Source organism: Dioscorea cayenensis, unplaced genomic scaffold, assembly GCF_009730915.1.
Source record: "Dioscorea cayenensis subsp. rotundata cultivar TDr96_F1 unplaced genomic scaffold, TDr96_F1_v2_PseudoChromosome.rev07_lg8_w22 25.fasta BLBR01001815.1, whole genome shotgun sequence".
Taxonomy (NCBI): domain Eukaryota; kingdom Viridiplantae; phylum Streptophyta; class Magnoliopsida; order Dioscoreales; family Dioscoreaceae; genus Dioscorea; species Dioscorea cayenensis.
Window position 1 is genome coordinate 1 of NW_024088206.1, and position 9,315 is coordinate 9,315.

General features: G+C 41.9%; 1 non-coding gene across 1 annotated transcript; it reads right to left on the reverse strand.

The window, feature by feature from the left end:
• Window positions 1-1,860: 1,860 nt before the first annotated feature.
• Window positions 1,861-1,967, reverse strand: LOC120257042. The gene has a single exon (XR_005535492.1). It is a non-coding gene; the product is annotated as a small nucleolar RNA R71 (small nucleolar RNA).
• Between the last annotated feature and the right edge of the window lie 7,348 nt (window positions 1,968-9,315).

The following is a 9,315-nucleotide window of genomic DNA, read 5'->3' on the forward strand; positions in this document are numbered from 1 at the left end:
CACGGGTAGAGCACGGGCATGCCATCTCCTTATGGTTTCCTCTGTCTAGGATTTTCCTAATTGTTAGCGAGAGCACGGATGAAGCACGGGGGTGATTTCTCCCCGTGATTACATTGGGAAAAGAATGTACTATACTTTCAGTTGAAGCATGGTCCGCGTGCTTCTTTTATGGGCGTGCTCAAGTTAAGCACGGGTGGAGCACGATCATGCTCTCCCATGATCCCCTCTAGATGACAGTTACCCTTTTCACTTTGAAGCTTCAAGAAGAGCACGGTCTAAGCACAGTTGTGCTTATACCGTGCTGAGCCCCAAAAGTCCTTTTTAATGCCCAGATTTAGGGTTTCTCAACATCTCTTATTCGGGAGTTTTCTTCTCTAGCAGAGGAACCTTTGAAGGAATGATGATCAGTCGCCACCACTTGAGCTAAGGAGGCTAAGGGTGAGTTAGAGATGTTGGAGGAGTGGAGTTGCCCATTCCATGGAGCTTTTGAAGTACATTTAATGAGATTATGTAAAGAGGGGGAAGTCTAGATGTCTCTATTCTTTATGCTTGTTATTCTCTCTCACTTGTATGAATTCATGAGGGGCTAACCATTCCACGGTGCCCCGGGATTGTGAACTCTATTGTTTTTGATACTTTGACTACTTAAGTTCTAATGCCTATGGAGTTCTGTTCTTTTCTTGTGTTTATTTATGTGTTTGCAAAACTTGGCATGTGTGGATTACTGTAGTTGTGATTACCTGGAGTAGTTGCAAAACTTGGCCTGTATGAAGCTTATAGTTATACTTGCAGAACTTGCCGTATTTGATAGCCGTAGATGCAACACTGCTCTTGATCACCACAATGATCTTAAAATGTACCCTGCTAGGCATTAGACTCAAGTCAGTATGATAGGCACTTACAGATCATCCCGAGGCATTGTCCTCCTGCTATCTACACTCAACACTAGTCTACTTAGCTCTTTCATCCTTTGTTCTTATTCTTGTAGTAGTTAATACCTTCATCACCCTTTCAGTTGACTAGACATTAGATGATCAACTAGTACTAAAAGTCCAGTCTCTGAGGTTCAACAACCCTATTCCCTTATGGGGTACCACTTTATTACTTGTAACGATCCATACACTTGCGGTGAGTACATCAAGTTTTTGGCGCCGTTACTGGGGACTGGAAACTTTTAGGAAAATTAGGATTTTGGTGTTGTATTTTGTTTATATTGTTTATATCTGTGAATATCTCTTTTGTTTGTTTGATCATTCATCTTATCTTTTCTTTACTTATTTTACTTTTGAATCGTGAGCTGGTTTTACCTCAACTTATTTTGTGAAGGAACATTTGTATGACCCGAGGGAGTACTTCAACTCCATTGGCAAGTCCCGATCCTGAAGTCGAAAGAAATTTTCAAAGATGATTGGGGCAAGCCAACCTAAACAAAGCCGGGTCTGTGAATTCAGTATTGAGGTAAATCAAGGGAAAGAAATGGCCGGGAATCATTAACAAAGAATATCTGATTTTGCTCGACCAAACTTGGAAGGAGTGGGGTCTAGTATTGTTCATCCTCCTGTTGTAGTGAATAATTTTGAGTTGAAACCTAACTTCATACAGATGGTGCAGCAGATGTGCTAGTTTGATGGGTTTAAGGACGAAGACCCGTATGAGTACTTAAAGAATTTCTTGGAAATCTGTGACACTTTCAAGGTAAACAATGTATATGAGGATGCTGTTCGCTTTAGACTCTTCCTATTCTCAGTGCAAGGAAAGGCCAAGCAATGGCTAAATTCCTTGCCACAAGGGTTTATCACCACATGGAAGCAGATGGCAAAGACTTTTCTCACACGATATTTTCCTTCTGTGAAGATTACCAAGTTGAGGAGTGATATCTCCTCCTTCCTGCAGTTGGAATATGAATCCATCTACGACACTTGGGAGAGGTACAAGGAGATGTTGAGGAAATGCCCACAACATGGAATAGTGGAATGGATGCAAATCCAAATTTTTTACAATGGGCCGGACCGCACCACTAAGCAAATGCTTGATGCAGCCTCAAGTGGGTCTCTATGTAGCAAACGACCAAGTGCCACATATAGTTGATCGAAGAAATGGCAAGCAATGGCTATAAGTGGAGTTCTGAAAGGAACAAACTGGGAAAGGCTGCCGGTATATATCAAGTGGATGCCGTTACTACTCTTGCTGCATAGGTTGAAGCTATCACAAAGAGGTTGGACAACATGCAGTCACTCTCTCAGGCTTCAGGATCTCCTTGTGATGGTTGGAGTTTGATAAGTGTTTGAGTAGACATATTTTTTTTTATATGTTTTACATGCTTTGAGCATCATTTTTACCATGGTTTATGTCTCATATAGTGTATTTAGTGTTCTTTTGTGCAATTAGGTTGTGAATGCCTTGAAGGAAGAAAAAGGAGCAAATATAGGTTATAAAGACACTTTGGGAGTTTTTTTGTGACCTAAGGATCAAGACACAAGAGGAGCTCATGTACATGGAGGTGTGTATCAACTTCCAAGAGAATTCAAGCCAATTTGTGAGTTGGAAGGGCACAAAGGCAGTCACACACCCATGTCCCTACTTGTGTGAAGAATGCAAGAGCTTCTAAATGATGATTCAATGATGAAAAGTCTTACAACCTACCACGTGGATGTGTGCCCGACCTTGTGGCCTCAAGAGAAGAATATGTGAGTCGTGTTCGTGAAGAGTACTGTAGTAAAATACTATACCAAAAATACTGTTCACGCGACCGTGTGAGAATTCCACGCGATCGCGTGGGAATTTCTGCACCTCAAGCGAGCATGTGAAATCTCACACGGTCACGTGGAGGCACGTGACATACGTGGTTTAGGATTATAAATTGTCCTTTTGCCTTATTCTTTGGAGACGTTTTGCTAGCAATTCAAGGGCAAGGCGGCTAGGGTTTCAAGAGGAGGTCTTTGGTGAATTTGAGGGTGTTCTTCACCAACTTTGATAGATTATTTCTCCGTCATAGCATCGAGGGGGCTTTCCACAACCTAGCTTCGGAGAGGGATCCTTCAAGACGTTGAGCGGCCCATCAAGGCCATCAACACGAATTCAAGGGTGTTTTATTCCATGGTTTAAATTGCTTTTTATTGCATTATTCTTTACTTTGTAACTTGCCCCATGGAGGGCTAAACCCTAGTAGGTATTTGGGTGTGTGAACCCTAGGATCTTATCTTTTGTATTGGCTTACTTTATGTTTTCTATTAATTCCGAGTTTATTTGAGTTTTAATCTTGTTTTCTCATTGCTTGCATGTCGTATTGATCTTTGTGATTGATTGGTAATGCATGATTTGTTGCCTTGGTGAGAGAGAGGTCTCCATTAGGGTTAGAACTCCAAGATTAAAGAGGGTTGAGAGGGTGAGTCATGAGATAGTGGAGTGTCCTCTTTCCCCTTCGATGAGTGCTTCCTATCACCGTATTCCCCAAGCGTTATGCAACCATATTTGGTGTGAGACGTGAGATTGAGAGATTTCTCCGTCGGGACCTTGTAGAGGGTTAGGGATCTTTCGCCTAGAATTAGGGTTAGGTTTATTATTAGAAATCGGTTGCACTCCTAGGTATCTATAGAGTTTATTGCGGTCATATGTGGTGTGAGGTATTGAGATTGAGTGATTTCTCCACCGGGACCTTGTAGGGGACTAGTATTGGTGGCATAGAGGTGAGGACCAATTATTCTTGGATTACCTAGACTCATCTAACTCGGTTTAGGAACATTTAGTAAGTCTTACACTTCATGTTTAGATCCTTGGAGGAGCATTACCCGGATACCTCATTTTTATTGATTGAGATCTCCCTTGTTTTCTACTTTCCCTTTTACTTGCTTGCGTTATTCTTATATTGTAATTAAATTTATTTCATCACAATCTAGATTCCCACTAGATAATTGAGAAGTGGGTACTACTAATATTTCCATTCCCTGTGGATTCCACTATCCATCTCACCGAGTATTATATTACTTTGACACCCGTGAACTTGCGGTACACACATGCAAATTGGTCTTGTCAGGGTTCTTATAGTGAACCTAGTGGTTCTTCCTCTTTTGATATGGGTAGTGGGCAAGCTGAGCAAGTTGATTTTGTTGGGTAGAACAGACGTTATCTGAACAACCCATAAAGTGGCACATATAATACGGGGTGGAGGAATCACCTGAACTTTTCTTGGAGCCAACCCAGACAAGGGCAAGTGTCACAACAGCCTAGACCTCCTCAACAAGGTGTTCTGTAGACTCCTTCTCCATCGGGACCTTCTAATGAGCTTATAGTTTTGTTGATCCAGTATATCAAGGACAATGAGATCCGTCACTCAGGGCATGAAGAAATGATGAGAAACACCAATGCCACAGTTAGGAATTTAGAGCATTATATGGCTCAATTGTCAAAACTAATTGAGGAGAGACTTTCAAGTTCTCTTTCTAGTAATACGGAAGTTAATCCTAAGGAGTCTCTAAAGGTCATAACATTGATAAGTGGTAAGCAACTTCAGAGCCCTATTTTGAAGAAGACCATTGTAGAACCTAATGAACGTCAGTCAGAAGCTAGGCAGTCCGGGATTATTGATTTTGAGACCACAGCTGACATTGAGAAGAAAGGAGAGATAAAGGGAGAAAATGAGTTACCCAAGTACCAACCCAAGCTTCCTTATCCTGTGAAAGCAAGAAAGGACCTACAAGAAGAGCAATAAAAGAAGTTCATTGACGTGTTCAAGACCTTGCACATAAATGTTCCATTTGTTGAGGCTCTTGACCAAATGGCAAGGTATGCAAAATTTTTGAAGGAGCTTCTCACAAAAAAGAGAAAGCTTGAGGAAGTATCTTCTGTGACACTGAGTGAAGAATGCTTATCCCTAATCACCAACAAGCTCCCAAAGAAAGAAAAAAGCCCCGGGGGATTTATCATACCTTGCACTATTGGAGGGCTTGTGGATGAGAAAGCTTTGGCCGATCTTGGGGTGAGTATCAACTTGATGCCCTATAGAAATTTCCAAAAACTAGGGCTTGGGAAACCAAAGTCTACGATAATGACACCATAGTTGGCCGACAGATCCATCTGCTAACCAAGAAGAATAATTGAAGATTTTTTGGTTAAGGTGGACAAGTTTATATTTCCCGTAGACTTTGTGATCCTTGATATTGACGGAAATCTTGATGTCTCCCTTATTTTAGGAAGACCATTCTTGGCAACCTTAAAAGCCCTAATTGATGTCAAGGACGGTCGAATGTCACTCCTAGTAGGGAACGAAGAAGTGATCTTTAGGCTTGGAGACTCAATGAGACACACTATGGATTTTGATGATACTTGCTATTATGTTGATGTTGTTAATGATTTTGTCTTTGAGTATGTGCAGGACACCTTCATGAAGGATGAACTATCAGAGCTATTGGAAAATGACTCCCTATGGCTGATGAATCGAAAGAGTTGGTGGAAGAAGTATGTTACCAAGATGTGGTATTTGCGGGACCTCCCTAGCCTCATGACCCATTAGAAAAAAGTTCTCCTATGCCAAGAGGTGGTGAAAGAAAGTAATCCTGAGAAAGAGGAAACCACCCACCCCACCAATGGAAGTAACACGGTCACCTTTTCTGAATTTTAGTGAGATCAATCTAATTAATAACTTAGCACCATATGCATACAATTGCTTTTTAGGTGGCCATGAGAGGTCTCGATTCCACAAACCCCCTTGAAGCATAGGTACGTCAAGCTAGTGATGTTAAAAATATGCTCCTTAGGAGGCAACCCAAGTGTTTGTTTCATTTCTTTTAGTTACTTTTGCCCCTCTTCGGGATTTTGAAATGATTTGTAGCTGTGAAATTCTTTTCCTTTTGACCTAGTTTTGAAGTGTTGTTTTTTCAGCAATTGTTTATTTCATGGCTTTCTCTCATGTTTGTTGTGTCTCCTTGTAAAATTTAAGGGAGATTTCTAGGTTTTGGATGTTTCAGGCTGAGCACGGGTAGAGCATGGCCATGCTCATGCCATGGTTTTCTAGGTTATTATCTCGAGAAGCATTCCAGGGTGAGCACGTGGTGTGCACGATCATGCTTATCAGTGAGCACGATTTGCCTAGCACGACCATGCTTTATAGGAGGCATGGGCTAAGCACGACTGTGCTCCTTTCCATCCAGTTACCCTAATTAGCACGTGAGCACGCTTGTGCTTAGGGCGTACTCGAGGGAGTGACTGGTCAGCTTCTTCTCTCTCTTTTAAAAACCTAGCCACCACCGGCCGTTTCTTCTCACCGTTTCTCATGTGCCTCTCTTTTTTGCTTGTAGCACTTGTTTTCTCGAGAGTTTTTGCCGGTGCTCGCAATCCGTTCATCGTTTTCTCTTCACTTGATCACGTGTCTATCTCGACTCAAGCAAGCTCATCAGTTTCAATTGAGACCTTGGTTCAAACGATTTCATGCTCCCTTTAATTGTAAGTGCTTTTTGTACATTGTTTGGGCTTAAAATGAATATACTTTCTTGATGTCGATGTCCCCATGAGCATGCTAGTCTTTAGGGCTTTTTGGGGAAGAAGATCGCCCCGAAAATTAGTTGTGCTATCATTTTTTCAGAGTTTAATAGGGGCAAGAGCACGCCCCTGCATCCCAGAAGAGCACGGTTAATGCTCTCCTAGCACGACTATGTTCCTCCTAAATTCTTTGATTATTGAACTAATTTGAGCTATTTCTTCTACTGATCATGTAGAGAAAACACACCTCGTCTGGGCCTTCATCGTCAAAGAGGCCTCGATGCCAGGAGCCGGTTCGTCCACTGACTTGACACCTGCCTTCCATTCTCAGGTGCACCAGGACCGTTACACATTTCTTTCTCGACGTCATTTTGGTGAATTGAGGGAGATGGATTGGGATGTGGTACATGAGATTGGATTGGAGGATGAGGTCCAACAAATCTTAGTACATGGGCTTGGAGACAGCTCTTCATGATTACCGATAACTCCTTCCAGCAGTTGGCGCTCGAGGTGTTGGCTACATTTGAGTTGTCCCGCGGTACAGTAACTTTTTATCATGGGGACTCAATTCAGTTTCAAGTAAATGGTACATTGCGGTGGATGAGTCTCACTGAGTTCTCCATTCGACTGGGAATTTTTGAGGCGAAGTTCACTCGAACTCCTGCATATGATTAACTACTGATTTCCCGACTAGTTAGAGAGTCTCAGGAGGATGCTTGGAGGAGACTTAGTACTGACCCCACCTATGACCCGTGTCAGTCTAAGGCTTCCACACTCCACTCGCATACCCTGAGGTACATTCATTTTTTGCTTAGCCACACTTTGACAAGTCAGGGTGATAGTACGAGAGTAGTTAGCTGACGAGATTTCGACTTCCTGCTGTCTATGCTTGACGGGTTTCAGATGTATTTGGGGTATGAGGTGGCCATCTCCATTGCCCATCAAGGGATAGACCCTCGGATTGGGTCATTCTATGTGGGCCCATATATCACTAGACTGATCTGGGGGATGGGCATCCTTGAGGAGACTGACCGTATTTGAGTGGTAGGAGGAGTAGCCCCCATGTCCCTTGAGACCTTGAGGTCGATGGGGATGCTACAACGGGTTTACACCGCACGAGGGTCTGAGTACCATGTGCGACGCCCTAAGGATACTACTGCTACCCCTGCTCCTCCTCCTCCTATTGCTGTTGCTTCTCCACCAAGACCCTCGTGTACCTCCTCTATCCACATTGATCAAGTTGTGTGTTTTGCCTCAGCATTTCGGTGGCTTTTGTGGAGTGTCACCAAGATTGCCGAGCACTTGATGATGCTATTTTTAGTTTTTAGTATTGGGACTTGTATTTCTTTTCATATTTTCTCAGACTTGTATGCGTTCAATTAGTAAGGGCACTCCCAACTAAACTGACATTTTGGTTTGTTTATTTGATGTACTTTCCTTCCGCATTTTCAGTTTGTTATATTATAGTGTTTGGGCTATTGAGCTCCACTTATGCGTCTCTCGTCTCATCTTAGGAATGGTTGTGGTGGATTGGCTAATGGAATGCACGTTGAGAGTTGAAACATCACTCTTCGTGTTTAGGAAAGTCATTCAAACCTTCCTCTTTATTTCGGTTCTCAATCTTTAATCTTTACTGTCTACATTTGTACATTGAGGACAATACACCATTTAAGTGAGGGGGAGGTTCATGTTTCATTTTTAGGGGCGATCGCATGACTTAGGATGATCTATGATTGTTATTGATAGAATATCTTAATTTAGGGGGGATTGTGTGTGTTAAGGTCCTTATTATGAGCCAAATTGTTTGCTCATTCTTGTGTTGGAAACCTAGATCAATCATCTTTACCTGAGTTGTTGAGTAACTTGTTTGGGTTAAATTTTTGTGTGAGACTTCTTTTCTTTTCTTTTTTAAAAAAACTGGAAGGTTGGATTCCTTGTGGAATGCCCTACCGTCTGCTTCTTTTATTTTGTAAATAGTTGGTAGAAAGAGATATCACCTTGAAAGTGTGAAAGCCGCTCTTGAGTAGTCAAATTCTGGGTATTACAAGTGTACATTTAATGACTTACCATGAGAAAGGGTTACCTTCAGGGTCTATGAAGCTACTACCTAGTTAGTTTAGTAAGAATTCAAGTCTTTGTCCATTTTGTTTACCTAGTGGAACATGGAACACTCAACACAAGGGTATACACACTTATTAGGTTTTTAAAACAAGAGTGGGGTTTTTATTTGAGCAATTGTTATCTTGCCCTTAACTGCCTTTGATCCCTCTAAACTTTAGTGTTTTCTATTTGATGCAATCAGAGGTCATACACTCATCCTTCCATTTATATTGAGTTAAAATTGCTTGAGGACAAGCAATGATTCAAGTGTGGGGGTATTTGATTAGTGCATTTTATATCATAGTTTGCATATCTCCAGTGCACTCCTTCACTTGTTTTTTTTCGCGCATTTTGTCTATAAATGATGCTATTCTGGGTATGTTTATCTCTATTGCAGTTTTTAGGCCTTATAACACACATGGAATGAAATCAGTGTCAAAGCCAACCAATGAAGGCAATTCTTCTAAATGTCTAATGCAAGCGTGGGAAGAGCATGAGCGTGCCATCTCCCCATGGTTTCTTTTGTCTGGGATTTCCTTGATTGTTAGTAAGAGCACGGGTGAAGCACGGGGTGCTTTCTCCCTGTGATTACTTCGGGAAAAGAATGTCCTATACTTTCAGGGGAAGCACGGTCCGCGTGCTCCTTTCATGGGCGTGCTTAAGCTAAGCATGGGTCCCTTTCATTTTTTTTTTTGTGTTGTGATCTTGTAGCTGTTGTACTCGCATATTTAATTGTTTAGG